At 46.8% G+C, this 19,738-nt stretch overlaps 8 non-coding genes across 8 annotated transcripts; 4 read left to right on the top strand and 4 right to left on the bottom strand.

The window, feature by feature from the left end:
- Positions 1-2,597: 2,597 nt before the first annotated feature.
- Positions 2,598-2,716, bottom strand: LOC120522441. The gene has a single exon (XR_005632384.1). It is a non-coding gene; the product is annotated as a 5S ribosomal RNA (ribosomal RNA).
- Positions 2,717-3,719: 1,003 nt separating this feature from the next.
- Positions 3,720-3,883, top strand: LOC120522431. The gene has a single exon (XR_005632375.1). It is a non-coding gene; the product is annotated as a U1 spliceosomal RNA (small nuclear RNA).
- A 3,826-nt stretch (positions 3,884-7,709) lies between these two features.
- LOC120522440 lies at positions 7,710-7,828 on the bottom strand. Its single transcript, XR_005632383.1, has one exon. It is a non-coding gene; the product is annotated as a 5S ribosomal RNA (ribosomal RNA).
- Positions 7,829-8,830: 1,002 nt separating this feature from the next.
- Positions 8,831-8,994, top strand: LOC120522430. Its single transcript, XR_005632374.1, has one exon. It is a non-coding gene; the product is annotated as a U1 spliceosomal RNA (small nuclear RNA).
- Positions 8,995-12,809: 3,815 nt separating this feature from the next.
- Positions 12,810-12,928, bottom strand: LOC120522433. The gene has a single exon (XR_005632377.1). It is a non-coding gene; the product is annotated as a 5S ribosomal RNA (ribosomal RNA).
- A 997-nt stretch (positions 12,929-13,925) lies between these two features.
- LOC120522429 lies at positions 13,926-14,089 on the top strand. Its single transcript, XR_005632373.1, has one exon. It is a non-coding gene; the product is annotated as a U1 spliceosomal RNA (small nuclear RNA).
- A 3,831-nt stretch (positions 14,090-17,920) lies between these two features.
- On the bottom strand, positions 17,921-18,039 carry LOC120522421. The gene has a single exon (XR_005632365.1). It is a non-coding gene; the product is annotated as a 5S ribosomal RNA (ribosomal RNA).
- A 1,003-nt stretch (positions 18,040-19,042) lies between these two features.
- On the top strand, positions 19,043-19,203 carry LOC120522439. Its single transcript, XR_005632382.1, has one exon. It is a non-coding gene; the product is annotated as a U1 spliceosomal RNA (small nuclear RNA).
- The last annotated feature ends 535 nt before the right edge of the window (positions 19,204-19,738 follow it).

The following is a 19,738-nucleotide window of genomic DNA, read 5'->3' as shown; positions in this document are numbered from 1 at the left end:
TGGAGTCAATGGAGGCTCTGATCAGGGTGCTCAAGAGACTGAGTGAGGAGTCTGAGTGTCTGGGCTTGTGAGTGTCCTGGATGAAAACCAACAGCCAGGCCTTTAATGACCTCTTGGGCACAGATATCAGCAGTGTGTCTGTTTGCGGAGTGTGTTGACCTTGTTGAGTGGTTTACTTACCTTGGCAGTGACATTCATGTCCCTGGTGACTCTTCCTATGAAGTCAGTAGACAGATGGGGAGAGCTTGGTGGTTCATGAGGTCACTGGAAAGGGGTGTGTGGCGCTCCCAATATCTCTGCAAAAGAACGAAGGGCCAAGTCTTTAGAGTCCTGGTGCTTCCTTTCTTGCTATATGTTTGTGAGACATGGATGCTCCCCAGTGACCTGAGATGAAGACTGGACTCCTTTGGTACTGTGCCCCTTCGAGAATCCTTGGGTACCGCTGGTTTTACTTTGTGTTCCTCATGGAATCCGTTGGGGGAAATGGAAGGAAAAACCACTAGGAAGAATAAGGTTGTCAAATGTTGTGAAAGTATTGGGGTTAAGAATACAGAGAGGATGGAGTGGAAAGAAATGGGGAAAAAGATAACCAAAAAAAAAAAGCAGGATTTTGGAGGTTAACGAACTTATCAATAGAAGGGAAGATATTGCTGATGAAGGCAGTTACAATCCCAAAACTATCGTATTTAGCAAATGTGTTTTTTCCACCAAAGAAAATAGTAAGAAGAATTATAAGAAAGTGTTTTGTGTTCTTATAGGGTTCATAATGTGAAAAATTGGCAAGAAGGAAGGTAATGAAAATGGAGGGAAAGAGGTTCGAATATAGAAAGGGAGTTGACTTTAAGACACACAGCAACTGTTGTTAATATGACATTAAGTAAAATTGGGAAGTTAGCGGATATGATCAGATATCTGCTAGGAACAGAATTCAAAAAGCAAAAGAGCCCAATTAAATAAGGAAATCCGAGTGCCATCTGCAGGGCAAGTGGCAGGAGGACTTTGGGCACGACATGAAAATACATAGAGGGGCGGTTAAAATATTAGGGATCCATTTTGGAGAGGAGAAGGAGGGAAGAAGAGACTGGAAGGAGATGGAAAGAAAGTTATACAAGCTCACAAGTCTCTGGAGGACTAGGAGACTAACATATGAGGGCAAAATTTTGCTAATTAAGTCAATAATTTTGCCCAGGCTCTTTTCTGGCAACAGTTTTTTACGGACAAAATATATTCTAAGGAAAATCGAAAGACAATGTTTTTATTTTTTTGGGAGGTCTACAGATGAGAAGGTCGCAAGACAGAAAGTAAAGAAACAAAAAAGGAAAGGGGGAGAAAGGTTTTCTGGACTTAAGGATCTTGTTAAGATTGAAATACACGGCCGTTTACATATCCTTGTTACAGAGCGGAAAGGGAGGGCAGCGGATTTAGCCAGGTACATGATGGGTGGTCATCTAAGAAGGTTTGGGCTTTATAAAACCCAGAACAAGAAACCATATGAGTTTAGATTACCCAAACTATACAGGAGGTTGATGGACTGTATCAAAGATTGTGGGCTTCAGCAGGATGAAAAGGACTTGTGGAGGAGGTGGAAAGAATTAGTGGAAAAGTAAGGGAAAGTGAGAAGCCAGTAAACATTACTGGGAAATCTAGAGAGGAATCTAAACTGATATGGGAAAGATTTGGGGGAAAGTTTCCAAATAATCAAGTAGCAGATATAGCCTGGCTGGCCGCCCATGAAGCACTAGAAACCAACCTGGCTTTAAGTAAAAGAAAGAATTTACAAGGGCCTAAATGTCCCAGGGACGGATGTAAAAGAAAAAAAATAAGTCAGTATGGACATGCAATGTGGGACTGCCCCACAGTGGCAAGGATATGGAAGGAAGTAAGGCAGAGACACATAGTAGACATCAAGCTGGATAGAGACTTGGTGGTGTTTGGGAGGTCAGGGAAAAGAGAGGTCGGGAAGAAAGATTGGGACCGAATAAACGTGATAAAAGAAGTATTGTGGAAGGCAAGGTGTGCATACACAAATAAACAGAAAGTTTTTTCCCAACAGAAAATAATTGGAATGATCAGAGAAAACCTCTCGTTTTATGAGAAAAACATCTCAACTTTGGAAGCCCTCTTTTCTAAACGACAGCCCTATGTTTTTTTTTTTTTTTTCTCTCCTTCCCCTGTCTGTCTTCATTTTTTTTTTTGCCATTCTTTTAAATTTGAATGTACGTTGTCCTTCATGCTGATCCCCTTCTGTCGGCTCTCTCGCTCTCGCCACCCATTTAAGACCCCCCTGTTCCCCGTTCCTCCTCATGGATGGATGGATGGATAGAAAGACAGATAGATCTCGTCCAGCTCTTCAGACGGGGAGCCTGCAACTTTACAAAGGGGGGCATCGTCCAGAAAGGACCAGCAGCCTCGTGTCCTTTCCAACCTGCAATCCCACAGTGGCATCAAAGGGAGGGCAAGCACCGGCTCAAGTCTCGAACGTGTACCCAGGGCTGCCCCAGATCACTCGGCTGCCAAAAGCCCAGCTTCTGATACGGGTGGAAGGAGGAAAAGAAAAAGACGAGGCGAAGGGCGACTCCTGCTGGCAGAAAGGCAAAAGCTTACGGCACTCGGTATTCCCAGGCGGTCTCCCATCCAAGTACTAACCGAGCCCGACTCTGCTTAGCTTCCGAGATCGGACGAGATCGGGCGTGTTCAGAGTGGTATGGCCGTAAACGAGGGCTGCTCGTTTTTCTCTCCCCAAATAGGCAACTGTGGAAGCCCTCTTTTCTAAACGACAGCCCTATGTTTTTTTTTTTTTTCTCCTTCCCTGTCTGTCTTCATTTTTTTTTTTTAATTGCCATTCTTTTGAAATTTTAAGTTATGTCTTTTGAATTAGAATGTGCGTTGTCCTTCATACTGATCCCCTTCTGTCGGCTCTCTCGCTCTCGCCACCCATTTAAGACTCCCCTGTTACCCGTTCCACCTCATGGATGGATGGATTGATGGATGGATGGATGGATGGATAGATAGACAGAGAGATCTCGTCCAGCTCATCAGACGGGGAGCCTGCAACTTTACAAAGGGGGGCATCTTCCAGAAAGAACCAGCAACCTCGTATCCTTGCTAACGTGCAATCCCACAGTGGCATCAAAGGGAGGGCAAGCACCGGCTCAAGTCTCGAACGTGTACCCAGCGCTGCCCCAGATCACTCGGCGGCCTCGGCGCAGGTCTTCCCGAGGGTGCTCTGCTGCCGTGTGCGAGCGCCCACGCCGAGGGCTTCTTCCTCTCGGTCTCCGGAGCGCAGGGTCGCCTTCCTCTTTCGCAGCTTTGCCTCCTGCCTCCTGTCTGCCGCCTGCCGCCTGTCTTTGCTGTTGGGCGGCTGTTTCTCATTCAGCATCCCGCCCAGTCCTACCCCTCCTGTTTCTCTTCCAGCCAATAAGCTCCAGCGATGGGTGGCTGGTTTGCATAAGAGCGAGGTGCACCTTGGGGTTGCTAGTGAAACCTGTCTAATCAAGGTGGTGAGGTCGGTGCAACCCCAACATCCGGTCACGGTGCACACGGGCGTCTGGGCAGCAGCTAGCTCCCGCGCATGCGCGCTCCCGAGGCCAAAGAAGCCCGAAGGATCCCGAAGAAGCCCGAAGGAGGCCGAAGGACCGAGGACTGTGCTGGGGAAAACCTCCCGCCGCCGAGCGATGAAGCCGAGGAAGTGGGAGGATGAGCGCCGGGCTGTACAACTCATACTTACCTGGCAGGGGAGATACCATGATCACTAAGGTGGTTCTCCCAGGGCGAGGCTCATCCATTGCACTCCGGGTGTGCTGACCCCTGCGATTTCCCCAAATGCGGGAAACTCGACTGCATAATTTGTGGTAGTGGGGGACTGCGTTCGCGCTCTCCCTGATAGTCCTGGTTCAAAAAACAGACTGAAAACATGCGTTTCAACTTATGGAAGTGGTGCTTGGGCGATTGTGAAGCAGGAGCCTGTGAGACAACGGCTCTGGGAGCTTTAAGCAATAAATAAAGAAGTTCCAAAAATCAATCAATCAATCTGTCTGTCTGTCCATTTATTTATTTATTTTAAGGACCCCCGCCCAATAGAAAAATTATAATAAAAATAATATTAATTTAAATTAACTAATCAATGTATGTATTTATCTTAAGGACCCCCCCACACACATAATAAAATAATAATATAAATAATCATTCATTATTTTTAGTGCCTCTTTACTGATTTTAAGCCGCTTTCCTTGCTGCCAAGAGCCCAGCTTCTGACACGGGTGGAAGGAGGAAAAGAAAAGACGAGGTGAAGGGCGACTCCTGCTGGCAGAAAGGCAAAAGCTTACAGCACTCGGTATTCCCAGTAAACGAGGGCTGCTCCTTTTTCTCTCCCCAAATATGCAACTTTGGAAGCCCTCTTTTCTGAACGACAGCCGTATGTTTTTTTTTTTCACTCCTTCCCTGTCTGTCTTCATTTTTTTTTTGCCATTCTTTTGAAATTTTTCGAATGTCTTTTGAATTAGAATGTACGTTGTCCTTCATGCTGATCCCCTTCTGTCGGCTCTCTCGCTCTCGCCACCCATTTAAGACCCCCCTGTTACCCGTTCCACCTCATGGACGGATGGATGGATGGATGGATGGATACATAGATAGACAGATAGATCTCGTCCAGCTCTTCAGACGGGGAGCCTGCAACTTTACAAAGGGGGGCATCGTCCAGAAAGGACCAGCAACCTCGTGTCCTTGCTAACGTGCAATCCCACAGTGGCATGGAGCGCAACCGTGAATATCGGCAAAGTTTCTTAGCAGCCTTTGTCGATTTTCACAAAGCATTCGACTCAGTTGTTCGAGCTTCCCTGTGGGAGTTCCTGAGACTTAGTGGGATTCCCCCTGAAGTTGCTGGATATCATGGCCAGCCCGTACACTGGTACTGTGAGTGGTGTGGAGACAGAACCTCTGTGTTTTTCCCAGTTGATTCTGTGGTTCGTCAGGGGTGTGTTCTTGCTCCTACTTTGTTCAGTGCTTGTATGGACTGGGTGTTGTGCAGGGTCATGGGGTTCAGCGGCTGTGGGGCATCTGTTGGAGAAGAAAGATTCATGAATATTGACTTTGCTGATGATGCTGTGATTGTCGTGGAGTCAATGGAGGCTCTGATCAGGGTGCTCAAGAGACTGAGTGAGGAGTCTGAGTGTCTGGGCTTGTGAGTGTCCTGGATGAAAACCAACAGCCAGGCCTTTAATGACCTCTTGGGCACAGATATCAGCAGTGTGTCTGTTTGCGGAGAGTGTGTTGACCTTGTTGAGTGGTTTACTTACCTTGGCAGTGACATTCATGTCCCTGGTGACTCTTCCTATGAAGTCAGTAGACAGATGGGGAGAGCTTGGTGGTTCATGAGGTCACTGGAAAGGGGTGTGTGGCGCTCCCAATATCTCTGCAAAAGAACGAAGGGCCAAGTCTTTAGAGTCCTGGTGCTTCCTTTCTTGCTATATGTTTGTGAGACATGGATGCTCCCCAGTGACCTGAGATGAAGACTGGACTCCTTTGGTACTGTGCCCCTTCGAGAATCCTTGGGTACCGCTGGTTTTACTTTGTGTTCCTCATGGAATCCGTTGGGGGAAATGGAAGGAAAAACCACTAGGAAGAATAAGGTTGTCAAATGTTGTGAAAGTATTGGGGTTAAGAATACAGAGAGGATGGAGTGGAAAGAAATGGGGAAAAAAAGATAACCAAAAAAAAAAAAAAAAGCAGGATTTTGGAGGTTAACGAACTTATCAATAGAAGGGAAGATATTGCTGATGAAGGCAGTTACAATCCCAAAACTATCGTATTTAGCAAATGTGTTTTTTCCACCAAAGAAAATAGTAAGAAGAATTATAAGAAAGTGTTTTGTGTTCTTATAGGGTTCATAATGTGAAAAATTGGCAAGAAGGAAGGTAATGAAAATGGAGGGAAAGAGGTTCGAATATAGAAAGGGAGTTGACTTTAAGACACACAGCAACTGTTGTTAATATGACATTAAGTAAAATTGGGAAGTTAGCGGATATGATCAGATATCTGCTAGGAACAGAATTCAAAAAAGCAAAAGAGCCCAATTAAATAAGGGGAAATCCGAGTGCCATCTGCAGGGCAAGTGGCAGGAGGACTTTAACACGACATGAAAATACATAGAGGGGGTTAAAATATTAGGGATCCATTTTGGAGAGGAGAAGGAGGGAAGAAGAGACTGGAAGGAGATGGAAAGAAAGTTATACAAGCTCACAAGTCTCTGGAGGACTAGGAGACTAACATATGAGGGCAAAATTTTGCTAATTAAGTCAATAATTTTGCCCAGGCTCTTTTCTGGCAACAGTTTTTTTACGGACAAAATATATTCTAAGGAAAATCGAAAGACAATGTTTTTATTTTTTTGGGAGGTCTACAGATGAGAAGGTCGCAAGACAGAAAGTAAAGAAACAAAAAAGGAAAGGGGGAGAAAGGTTTTCTGGACTTAAGGATCTTGTTAAGATTGAAATACACGGCCGTTTACATATCCTTGTTACAGAGCGGAAAGGGAGGGCAGCGGATTTAGCCAGGTACATGATGGGTGGTCATCTAAGAAGGTTTGGGCTTTATAAAACCCAGAACAAGAAACCATATGAGTTTAGATTACCCAAACTATACAGGAGGTTGATGGACTGTATCAAAGATTGTGGGCTTCAGCAGGATGAAAAGGACTTGTGGAGGAGGTGGAAAGAATTAAAAAGTAAGGGAAAGTGAGAAGCCAGTAAACATTACTGGGAAATCTAGAGAGGAATCTAAACTGATATGGGAAAGATTTGGGGGAAAGTTTCCAAATAATCAAGTAGCAGATATAGCCTGGCTGGCCGCCCATGAAGCACTAGAAACCAACCTGGCTTTAAGTAAAAGAAAGAATTTACAAGGGCCTAAATGTCCCAGGGACGGATGTAAAAGAAAAAAAATAAGTCAGTATGGACATGCAATGTGGGACTGCCCCACAGTGGCAAGGATATGGAAGGAAGTAAGGCAGAGACACATAGTAGACATCAAGCTGGATAGAGACTTGGTGGTGTTTGGGAGGTCAGGGAAAAGAGAGGTCGGGAAGAAAGATTGGGACCGAATAAACGTGATAAAAGAAGTATTGTGGAAGGCAAGGTGTGCATACACAAATAAACAGAAAGTTTTTTCCCAACAGAAAATAATTGGAATGATCAGAGAAAACCTCTCGTTTTATGAGAAAAACATCTCAACTTTGGAAGCCCTCTTTTCTAAACGACAGCCCTATGTTTTTATTTTTTCTCTCCTTCCCTGTCTGTCTTCATTTTTTTTTTTGCCATTCTTTTAAATTTGAATGTACGTTGTCCTTCATGCTGATCCCCTTCTGTCGGCTCTCTCGCTCGCCCACCCATTTAAGACCCCCCTGTTCCCCGTTCCTCCTCATGGATGGATGGATGGATAGAAAGACAGATAGATCTCGTCCAGCTCTTCAGACGGGGAGCCTGCAACTTTACAAAGGGGGGCATCGTCCAGAAAGGACCAGCAGCCTCGTGTCCTTTCCAACCTGCAATCCCACAGTGGCATCAAAGGGAGGGCAAGCACCGGCTCAAGTCTCGAACGTGTACCCAGGGCTGCCCCAGATCACTCGGCTGCCAAAAGCCCAGCTTCTGATACGGGTGGAAGGAGGAAAAGAAAAAGACGAGGCGAAGGGCGACTCCTGCTGGCAGAAAGGCAAAAGCTTACGGCACTCGGTATTCCCAGGCGGTCTCCCATCCAAGTACTAACCGAGCCCGACTCTGCTTAGCTTCCGAGATCGGACGAGATCGGGCGTGTTCAGAGTGGTATGGCCGTAAACGAGGGCTGCTCGTTTTCTCTCCCAAATAGGCAACTGTGGAAGCCCTCTTTTCTAAACGACAGCCCTATGTTTTTTTTTTTTTTCTCCTTCCCTGTCTGTCTTCATTTTTTTTTTTTAATTGCCATTCTTTTGAAATTTTAAGTTATGTCTTTTGAATTAGAATGTGCGTTGTCCTTCATACTGATCCCCTTCTGTCGGCTCTCTCGCTCTCGCCACCCATTTAAGACTCCCCTGTTACCCGTTCCACCTCATGGATGGATGGATTGATGGATGGATGGATGGATGGATAGATAGACAGAGAGATCTCGTCCAGCTCATCAGACGGGGAGCCTGCAACTTTACAAAGGGGGGCATCTTCCAGAAAGAACCAGCAACCTCGTATCCTTGCTAACGTGCAATCCCACAGTGGCATCAAAGGGAGGGCAAGCACCGGCTCAAGTCTCGAACGTGTACCCAGCGCTGCCCCAGATCACTCGGCGGCCTCGGCGCAGGTCTTCCCGAGGGTGCTCTGCTGCCGTGTGCGAGCGCCCACGCCGAGGGCTTCTTCCTCTCGGTCTCCGGAGCGCAGGGTCGCCTTCCTCTTTCGCAGCTTTGCCTCCTGCCTCCTGTCTGCCGCCTGCCGCCTGTCTTTGCTGTTGGGCGGCTGTTTCTCATTCAGCATCCCGCCCAGTCCTACCCCTCCTGTTTCTCTTCCAGCCAATAAGCTCCAGCGATGGGTGGCTGGTTTGCATAAGAGCGAGGTGCACCTTGGGGTTGCTAGTGAAACCTGTCTAATCAAGGTGGTGAGGTCGGTGCAACCCCAACATCCGGGTCACGGTGCACACGGGCGTCTGGGCAGCAGCTAGCTCCCGCGCATGCGCGCTCCCGAGGCCAAAGAAGCCCGAAGGATCCCGAAGAAGCCCGAAGGAGGCCGAAGGACCGAGGACTGTGCTGGGGAAAACCTCCCGCCGCCGAGCGATGAAGCCGAGGAAGTGGGAGGATGAGCGCCGGGCTGTACAACTCATACTTACCTGGCAGGGGAGATACCATGATCACTAAGGTGGTTCTCCCAGGGCGAGGCTCATCCATTGCACTCCGGGTGTGCTGACCCCTGCGATTTCCCCAAATGCGGGAAACTCGACTGCATAATTTGTGGTAGTGGGGGACTGCGTTCGCGCTCTCCCTGATAGTCCTGGTTCAAAAAACAGACTGAAAACATGCGTTTCAACTTATGGAAGTGGTGCTTGGGCGATTGTGAAGCAGGAGCCTGTGAGACAACGGCTCTGGGAGCTTTAAGCAATAAATAAAGAAGTTCCAAAAATCAATCAATCAATCTGTCTGTCTGTCCATTTATTTATTTATTTTAAGGACCCCCCCAATAGAAAAATTATAATAAAAATAATATTAATTTAAATTAACTAATCAATGTATGTATTTATCTTAAGGACCCCCCCACACACATAATAAAATAATAATATAAATAATCATTCATTATTTTTAGTGCCTCTTTACTGATTTTAAGCCGCTTTCCTTGCTGCCAAGAGCCCAGCTTCTGACACGGGTGGAAGGAGGAAAAGAAAAGACGAGGTGAAGGGCGACTCCTGCTGGCAGAAAGGCAAAAGCTTACAGCACTCGGTATTCCCAGTAAACGAGGGCTGCTCCTTTTTCTCTCCCCAAATATGCAACTTTGGAAGCCCTCTTTTCTGAACGACAGCCGTATGTTTTTTTTTTTCTCCTTCCCTGTCTGTCTTCATTTTTTTTTTGCCATTCTTTTGAAATTTTTCGAATGTCTTTTGAATTAGAATGTACGTTGTCCTTCATGCTGATCCCCTTCTGTCGGCTCTCTCGCTCGCCACCCATTTAAGACCCCCCTGTTACCCGTTCCACCTCATGGACGGATGGATGGATGGATGGATGGATACATAGATAGACAGATAGATCTCGTCCAGCTCTTCAGACGGGAGCCTGCAACTTTACAAAGGGGGCATCGTCCAGAAAGGACCAGCAACCTCGTGTCCTTGCTAGCGTGCAATCCCACAGTGGCATGGAGCAAAGCGTGAATATCGGCAAAGTTTCTTAGCAGCCTTTGTCGATTTTCACAAAGCATTCGACTCAGTTGTTCGAGCTTCCCTGTGGGAGTTCCTGAGACTTAGTGGGATTCCCCCTGAAGTTGCTGGATATCATGGCCAGCCCGTACACTGGTACTGTGAGTGGTGTGGAGACAGAACCTCTGTGTTTTTCCCAGTTGATTCTGTGGTTCGTCAGGGGTGTGTTCTTGCTCCTACTTTGTTCAGTGCTTGTATGGACTGGGTGTTGTGCAGGGTCATGGGGTTCAGCGGCTGTGGGGCATCTGTTGGAGAAGAAAGATTCATGAATATTGACTTTGCTGATGATGCTGTGATTGTCGTGGAGTCAATGGAGGCTCTGATCAGGGTGCTCAAGAGACTGAGTGAGGAGTCTGAGTGTCTGGGCTTGTGAGTGTCCTGGATGAAAACCAACAGCCAGGCCTTTAATGACCTCTTGGGCACAGATATCAGCAGTGTGTCTGTTTGCGGAGAGTGTGTTGACCTTGTTGAGTGGTTTACTTACCTTGGCAGTGACATTCATGTCCCTGGTGACTCTTCCTATGAAGTCAGTAGACAGATGGGGAGAGCTTGGTGGTTCATGAGGTCACTGGAAAGGGGTGTGTGGCGCTCCCAATATCTCTGCAAAAGAACGAAGGGCCAAGTCTTTAGAGTCCTGGTGCTTCCTTTCTTGCTATATGTTTGTGAGACATGGATGCTCCCCAGTGACCTGAGATGAAGACTGGACTCCTTTGGTACTGTGCCCCTTCGGAGAATCCTTGGGTACCGCTGGTTTTACTTTGTGTTCCTCATGGAATCCGTTGGGGGAAATGGAAGGAAAAACCACTAGGAAGAATAAGGTTGTCAAATGTTGTGAAAGTATTGGGGTTAAGAATACAGAGAGGATGGAGTGGAAAGAAATGGGGAAAAAGATAACCAAAAAAAAAAAGCAGGATTTTGGAGGTTAACGAACTTATCAATAGAAGGGAAGATATTGCTGATGAAGGCAGTTACAATCCCAAAACTATCGTATTTAGCAAATGTGTTTTTTCCACCAAAGAAAATAGTAAGAAGAATTATAAGAAAGTGTTTTGTGTTCTTATAGGGTTCATAATGTGAAAAATTGGCAAGAAGGAAGGTAATGAAAATGGAGGGAAAGAGGTTCGAATATAGAAAGGGAGTTGACTTTAAGACACACAGCAACTGTTGTTAATATGACATTAAGTAAAATTGGGAAGTTAGCGGATATGATCAGATATCTGCTAGGAACAGAATTCAAAAAGCAAAAGAGCCCAATTAAATAAGGAAATCCGAGTGCCATCTGCAGGGCAAGTGGCAGGAGGACTTTGGGCACGACATGAAAATACATAGAGGGGCGGTTAAAATATTAGGGATCCATTTTGGAGAGGAGAAGGAGGGAAGAAGAGACTGGAAGGAGATGGAAAGAAAGTTATACAAGCTCACAAGTCTCTGGAGGACTAGGAGACTAACATATGAGGGCAAAATTTTGCTAATTAAGTCAATAATTTTGCCCAGGCTCTTTTCTGGCAACAGTTTTTTTACGGACAAAATATATTCTAAGGAAAATCGAAAGACAATGTTTTTATTTTTTTGGGAGGTCTACAGATGAGAAGGTCGCAAGACAGAAAGTAAAGAAACAAAAAAGGAAAGGGGGAGAAAGGTTTTCTGGACTTAAGGATCTTGTTAAGATTGAAATACACGGCCGTTTACATATCCTTGTTACAGAGCGGAAAGGGAGGGCAGCGGATTTAGCCAGGTACATGATGGGTGGTCATCTAAGAAGGTTTGGGCTTTATAAAACCCAGAACAAGAAACCATATGAGTTTAGATTACCCAAACTATACAGGAGGTTGATGGACTGTATCAAAGATTGTGGGCTTCAGCAGGATGAAAAGGACTTGTGGAGGAGGTGGAAAGAATTAGTGGAAAAGTAAGGGAAAGTGAGAAGCCAGTAAACATTACTGGGAAATCTAGAGAGGAATCTAAACTGATATGGGAAAGATTTGGGGGAAAGTTTCCAAATAATCAAGTAGCAGATATAGCCTGGCTGGCCGCCCATGAAGCACTAGAAACCAACCTGGCTTTAAGTAAAAGAAAGAATTTACAAGGGCCTAAATGTCCCAGGGACGGATGTAAAAGAAAAAAAAATAAGTCAGTATGGACATGCAATGTGGGACTGCCCCACAGTGGCAAGGATATGGAAGGAAGTAAGGCAGAGACACATAGTAGACATCAAGCTGGATAGAGACTTGGTGGTGTTTGGGAGGTCAGGGAAAAGAGAGGTCGGGAAGAAAGATTGGGACCGAATAAACGTGATAAAAGAAGTATTGTGGAAGGCAAGGTGTGCATACACAAATAAACAGAAAGTTTTTTCCCAACAGAAAATAATTGGAATGATCAGAGAAAACCTCTCGTTTTATGAGAAAAACATCTCAACTTTGGAAGCCCTCTTTTCTAAACGACAGCCCTATGTTTTTATTTTTTCTCTCCTTCCCTGTCTGTCTTCATTTTTTTTTTTGCCATTCTTTTAAATTTGAATGTACGTTGTCCTTCATGCTGATCCCCTTCTGTCGGCTCTCTCGCTCGCCACCCATTTAAGACCCCCCTGTTCCCCGTTCCTCCTCATGGATGGATGGATGGATAGAAAGACAGATAGATCTCGTCCAGCTCTTCAGACGGGGAGCCTGCAACTTTACAAAGGGGGGCATCGTCCAGAAAGGACCAGCAGCCTCGTGTCCTTTCCAACCTGCAATCCCACAGTGGCATCAAAGGGAGGGCAAGCACCGGCTCAAGTCTCGAACGTGTACCCAGGGCTGCCCCAGATCACTCGGCTGCCAAAAGCCCAGCTTCTGATACGGGTGGAAGGAGGAAAAGAAAAAGACGAGGCGAAGGGCGACTCCTGCTGGCAGAAAGGCAAAAGCTTACGGCACTCGGTATTCCCAGGCGGTCTCCCATCCAAGTACTAACCGAGCCCGACTCTGCTTAGCTTCCGAGATCGGACGAGATCGGGCGTGTTCAGAGTGGTATGGCCGTAAACGAGGGCTGCTCGTTTTCTCTCCCAAATAGGCAACTGTGGAAGCCCTCTTTTCTAAACGACAGCCCTATGTTTTTTTTTTTTTTCTCCTTCCCTGTCTGTCTTCATTTTTTTTTTTTAATTGCCATTCTTTTGAAATTTTAAGTTATGTCTTTTGAATTAGAATGTGCGTTGTCCTTCATACTGATCCCCTTCTGTCGGCTCTCTCGCTCGCCACCCATTTAAGACTCCCCTGTTACCCGTTCCACCTCATGGATGGATGGATTGATGGATGGATGGATGGATGGATAGATAGACAGAGAGATCTCGTCCAGCTCATCAGACGGGAGCCTGCAACTTTACAAAGGGGGGCATCTTCCAGAAAGAACCAGCAACCTCGTATCCTTGCTAACGTGCAATCCCACAGTGGCATCAAAGGGAGGGCAAGCACCGGCTCAAGTCTCGAACGTGTACCCAGCGCTGCCCCAGATCACTCGGCGGCCTCGGCGCAGGTCTTCCCGAGGGTGCTCTGCTGCCGTGTGCGAGCGCCCACGCCGAGGGCTTCTTCCTCTCGGTCTCCGGAGCGCAGGGTCGCCTTCCTCTTTCGCAGCTTTGCCTCCTGCCTCCTGTCTGCCGCCTGCCGCCTGTCTTTGCTGTTGGGCGGCTGTTTCTCATTCAGCATCCCGCCCAGTCCTACCCCTCCTGTTTCTCTTCCAGCCAATAAGCTCCAGCGATGGGTGGCTGGTTTGCATAAGAGCGAGGTGCACCTTGGGGTTGCTAGTGAAACCTGTCTAATCAAGGTGGTGAGGTCGGTGCAACCCCAACATCCGGTCACGGTGCACACGGGCGTCTGGGCAGCAGCTAGCTCCCGCGCATGCGCGCTCCGAGGCCAAAGAAGCCCGAAGGATCCCGAAGAAGCCCGAAGGAGGCCGAAGGACCGAGGACTGTGCTGGGGAAAACCTCCCGCCGCCGAGCGATGAAGCCGAGGAAGTGGGAGGATGAGCGCCGGGCTGTACAACTCATACTTACCTGGCAGGGGAGATACCATGATCACTAAGGTGGTTCTCCCAGGGCGAGGCTCATCCATTGCACTCCGGGTGTGCTGACCCCTGCGATTTCCCCAAATGCGGGAAACTCGACTGCATAATTTGTGGTAGTGGGGGACTGCGTTCGCGCTCTCCCTGATAGTCCTGGTTCAAAAAACAGACTGAAAACATGCGTTTCAACTTATGGAAGTGGTGCTTGGGCGATTGTGAAGCAGGAGCCTGTGAGACAACGGCTCTGGGAGCTTTAAGCAATAAATAAAGAAGTTCCAAAAATCAATCAATCAATCTGTCTGTCTGTCCATTTATTTATTTATTTTAAGGACCCCCCCAATAGAAAAATTATAATAAAAATAATATTAATTTAAATTAACTAATCAATGTATGTATTTATCTTAAGGACCCCCCCACACACATAATAAAATAATAATATAAATAATCATTCATTATTTTTAGTGCCTCTTTACTGATTTTAAGCCGCTTTCCTTGCTGCCAAGAGCCCAGCTTCTGACACGGGTGGAAGGAGGAAAAGAAAAGACGAGGTGAAGGGCGACTCCTGCTGGCAGAAAGGCAAAAGCTTACAGCACTCGGTATTCCCAGTAAACGAGGGCTGCTCCTTTTTCTCTCCCCAAATATGCAACTTTGGAAGCCCTCTTTTCTGAACGACAGCCGTATGTTTTTTTTTTTTCACTCCTTCCCTGTCTGTCTTCATTTTTTTTTTGCCATTCTTTTGAAATTTTTCGAATGTCTTTTGAATTAGAATGTACGTTGTCCTTCATGCTGATCCCCTTCTGTCGGCTCTCTCGCTCTCGCCACCCATTTAAGACCCCCCTGTTACCCGTTCCACCTCATGGACGGATGGATGGATGGATGGATGGATACATAGATAGACAGATAGATCTCGTCCAGCTCTTCAGACGGGGAGCCTGCAACTTTACAAAGGGGGCATCGTCCAGAAAGGACCAGCAACCTCGTGTCCTTGCTAACGCGTGCAATCCCACAGTGGCATGGAGCGCAAAGCGTGAATATCGGCAAAGTTTCTTAGCAGCCTTTGTCGATTTTCACAAAGCATTCGACTCAGTTGTTCGAGCTTCCCTGTGGGAGTTCCTGAGACTTAGTGGGATTCCCCCTGAAGTTGCTGGATATCATGGCCAGCCCGTACACTGGTACTGTGAGTGGTGTGGAGACAGAACCTCTGTGTTTTTCCCAGTTGATTCTGTGGTTCGTCAGGGGTGTGTTCTTGCTCCTACTTTGTTCAGTGCTTGTATGGACTGGGTGTTGTGCAGGGTCATGGGGTTCAGCGGCTGTGGGGCATCTGTTGGAGAAGAAAGATTCATGAATATTGACTTTGCTGATGATGCTGTGATTGTCGTGGAGTCAATGGAGGCTCTGATCAGGGTGCTCAAGAGACTGAGTGAGGAGTCTGAGTGTCTGGGCTTGTGAGTGTCCTGGATGAAAACCAACAGCCAGGCCTTTAATGACCTCTTGGGCACAGATATCAGCAGTGTGTCTGTTTGCGGAGAGTGTGTTGACCTTGTTGAGTGGTTTACTTACCTTGGCAGTGACATTCATGTCCCTGGTGACTCTTCCTATGAAGTCAGTAGACAGATGGGGAGAGCTTGGTGGTTCATGAGGTCACTGGAAAGGGGTGTGTGGCGCTCCCAATATCTCTGCAAAAGAACGAAGGGCCAAGTCTTTAGAGTCCTGGTGCTTCCTTTCTTGCTATATGTTTGTGAGACATGGATGCTCCCCAGTGACCTGAGATGAAGACTGGACTCCTTTGGTACTGTGCCCCTTCGGAGAATCCTTGGGTACCGCTGGTTTTACTTTGTGTTCCTCATGGAATCCGTTGGGGGAAATGGAAGGAAAAACCACTAGGAAGAATAAGGTTGTCAAATGTTGTGAAAGTATTGGGGTTAAGAATACAGAGAGGATGGAGTGGAAAGAAATGGGGAAAAAGATAACCAAAAAAAAAAAGCAGGATTTTGGAGGTTAACGAACTTATCAATAGAAGGGAAGATATTGCTGATGAAGGCAGTTACAATCCCAAAACTATCGTATTTAGCAAATGTGTTTTTTCCACCAAAGAAAATAGTAAGAAGAATTATAAGAAAGTGTTTTGTGTTCTTATAGGGTTCATAATGTGAAAAATTGGCAAGAAGGAAGGTAATGAAAATGGAGGGAAAGAGGTTCGAATATAGAAAGGGAGTTGACTTTAAGACACACAGCAACTGTTGTTAATATGACATTAAGTAAAATTGGGAAGTTAGCGGATATGATCAGATATCTGCTAGGAACAGAATTCAAAAAAGCAAAAGAGCCCAATTAAATAAGGGGAAATCCGAGTGCCATCTGCAGGGCAAGTGGCAGGAGGACTTTGGGCACGACATGAAAATACATAGAGGGGCGGTTAAAATATTAGGGATCCATTTTGGAGAGGAGAAGGAGGGAAGAAGAGACTGGAAGGAGATGGAAAGAAAGTTATACAAGCTCACAAGTCTCTGGAGGACTAGGAGACTAACATATGAGGGCAAAATTTTGCTAATTAAGTCAATAATTTTGCCCAGGCTCTTTTCTGGCAACAGTTTTTTACGGACAAAATATATTCTAAGGAAAATCGAAAGACAATGTTTTTATTTTTTGGGAGGTCTACAGATGAGAAGGTCGCAAGACAGAAAGTAAAGAAACAAAAAAGGAAAGGGGGAGAAAGGTTTTCTGGACTTAAGGATCTTGTTAAGATTGAAATACACGGCCGTTTACATATCCTTGTTACAGAGCGGGAAAGGGAGGGCAGCGGATTTAGCCAGGTACATGATGGGTGGTCATCTAAGAAGGTTTGGGCTTTATAAAACCCAGAACAAGAAACCATATGAGTTTAGATTACCCAAACTATACAGGAGGTTGATGGACTGTATCAAAGATTGTGGGCTTCAGCAGGATGAAAAGGACTTGTGGAGGAGGTGGAAAGAATTAGTGGAAAAGTAAGGGAAAGTGAGAAGCCAGTAAACATTACTGGGAAATCTAGAGAGGAATCTAAACTGATATGGGAAAGATTTGGGGGAAAGTTTCCAAATAATCAAGTAGCAGATATAGCCTGGCTGGCCGCCCATGAAGCACTAGAAACCAACCTGGCTTTAAGTAAAAGAAAGAATTTACAAGGGCCTAAATGTCCCAGGGACGGATGTAAAAGAAAAAAAATAAGTCAGTATGGACATGCAATGTGGGACTGCCCCACAGTGGCAAGGATATGGAAGGAAGTAAGGCAGAGACACATAGTAGACATCAAGCTGGATAGAGACTTGGTGGTGTTTGGGAGGTCAGGGAAAAGAGAGGTCGGGAAGAAAGATTGGGACCGAATAAACGTGATAAAAGAAGTATTGTGGAAGGCAAGGTGTGCATACACAAATAAACAGAAAGTTTTTTCCCAACAGAAAATAATTGGAATGATCAGAGAAAACCTCTCGTTTTATGAGAAAAACATCTCAACTTTGGAAGCCCTCTTTTCTAAACGACAGCCCTATGTTTTTTATTTTTTCTCTCCTTCCCCTGTCTGTCTTCATTTTTTTTTTTTTGCCATTCTTTTAAATTTGAATGTACGTTGTCCTTCATGCTGATCCCCTTCTGTCGGCTCTCTCGCTCTCGCCACCCATTTAAGACCCCCCTGTTCCCCGTTCCTCCTCATGGATGGATGGATGGATAGAAAGACAGATAGATCTCGTCCAGCTCTTCAGACGGGGAGCCTGCAACTTTACAAAGGGGGGCATCGTCCAGAAAGGACCAGCAGCCTCGTGTCCTTTCCAACCTGCAATCCCACAGTGGCATCAAAGGGAGGGCAAGCACCGGCTCAAGTCTCGAACGTGTACCCAGGGCTGCCCCAGATCACTCGGCTGCCAAAAGCCCAGCTTCTGATACGGGTGGAAGGAGGAAAAGAAAAGACGAGGCGAAGGGCGACTCCTGCTGGCAGAAAGGCAAAAGCTTACGGCACTCGGTATTCCCAGGCGGTCTCCCATCCAAGTACTAACCGAGCCCGACTCTGCTTAGCTTCCGAGATCGGACGAGATCGGGCGTGTTCAGAGTGGTATGGCCGTAAACGAGGGCTGCTCGTTTTTCTCTCCCCAAATAGGCAACTGTGGAAGCCCTCTTTTCTAAACGACAGCCCTATGTTTTTTTTTTTTTCTCCTTCCCCTGTCTGTCTTCATTTTTTTTTTTTTTTAATTGCCATTCTTTTGAAATTTTAAGTTATGTCTTTTGAATTAGAATGTGCGTTGTCCTTCATACTGATCCCCTTCTGTCGGCTCTCTCGCTCGCCACCCATTTAAGACTCCCCTGTTACCCGTTCCACCTCATGGATGGATGGATTGATGGATGGATGGATGGATGGATAGATAGACAGAGAGATCTCGTCCAGCTCATCAGACGGGAGCCTGCAACTTTACAAAGGGGGGCATCTTCCAGAAAGAACCAGCAACCTCGTATCCTTGCTAACGTGCAATCCCACAGTGGCATCAAAGGGAGGGCAAGCACCGGCTCAAGTCTCGAACGTGTACCCAGCGCTGCCCCAGATCACTCGGCGGCCTCGGCGCAGGTCTTCCCGAGGGTGCTCTGCTGCCGTGTGCGAGCGCCCACGCCGAGGGCTTCTTCCTCTCGGTCTCCGGAGCGCAGGGTCGCCTTCCTCTTTCGCAGCTTTGCCTCCTGCCTCCTGTCTGCCGCCTGCCGCCTGTCTTTGCTGTTGGGCGGCTGTTTCTCATTCAGCATCCCGCCCAGTCCTACCCCTCCTGTTTCTCTTCCAGCCAATAAGCTCCAGCGATGGGTGGCTGGTTTGCATAAGAGCGAGGTGCACCTTGGGGTTGCTAGTGAAACCTGTCTAATCAAGGTGGTGAGGTCGGTGCAACCCCAACATCCGGGTCACGGTGCACACGGGCGTCTGGGCAGCAGCTAGCTCCCGCGCATGCGCGCTCCCGAGGCCAAAGAAGCCCGAAGGATCCCGAAGAAGCCCGAAGGAGGCCGAAGGACCGAGGACTGTGCTGGGAAAACCTCCCGCCGCCGAGCGATGAAGCCGAGGAAGTGGGAGGATGAGCGCCGGGCTGTACAACTCATACTTACCTGGCAGGGGAGATACCATGATCACTAAGGTGGTTCTCCCAGGGCGAGGCTCATCCATTGCACTCGGGTGTGCTGACCCCTGCGATTTCCCCAAATGCGGGAAACTCGACTGCATAATTTGTGGTAGTGGGGACTGCGTTCGCGCTCTCCCTGATAGTCCTGGTTCAAAAAACAGACTGAAAACATGCGTTTCAACTTATGGAAGTGGTGCTTGGGCGATTGTGAAGCAGGAGCCTGTGAGACAACGGCTCTGGGAGCTTTAAGCAATAAATAAAGAAGTTCCAAAAATCAATCAATCAATCTGTCTGTCTGTCCATTTATTTATTTATTTTAAGGACCCCCGCCCAATAGAAAAATTATAATAAAAATAATATTAATTTAAATTAACTAATCAATGTATGTATTTATCTTAAGGACCCCCCCACACACATAATAAAATAATAATATAAATAATCATTCATTATTTTTAGTGCCTCTTTACTGATTTTAAGCCGCTTTCCTTGCTGCCAAGAGCCCAGCTTCTGACACGGGTGGAAGGAGGAAAAGAAAAGACGAGGTGAAGGGCGACTCCTGCTGGCAGAAAGGCAAAAGCTTACAGCACTCGGTATTCCCAGTAAACGAGGGCTGCTCCTTTTTCTCTCCCCAAATATGCAACTTTGGAAGCCCTCTTTTCTGAACGACAGCCGTA

Source organism: Polypterus senegalus, unplaced genomic scaffold (assembly GCF_016835505.1).
Source record: "Polypterus senegalus isolate Bchr_013 unplaced genomic scaffold, ASM1683550v1 scaffold_5580, whole genome shotgun sequence".
NCBI classification, from domain to species: domain Eukaryota; kingdom Metazoa; phylum Chordata; class Cladistia; order Polypteriformes; family Polypteridae; genus Polypterus; species Polypterus senegalus.
Note: the sequence above shows the minus strand (reverse complement) of the source record. Positions and strands in the feature narration are given on the sequence as shown.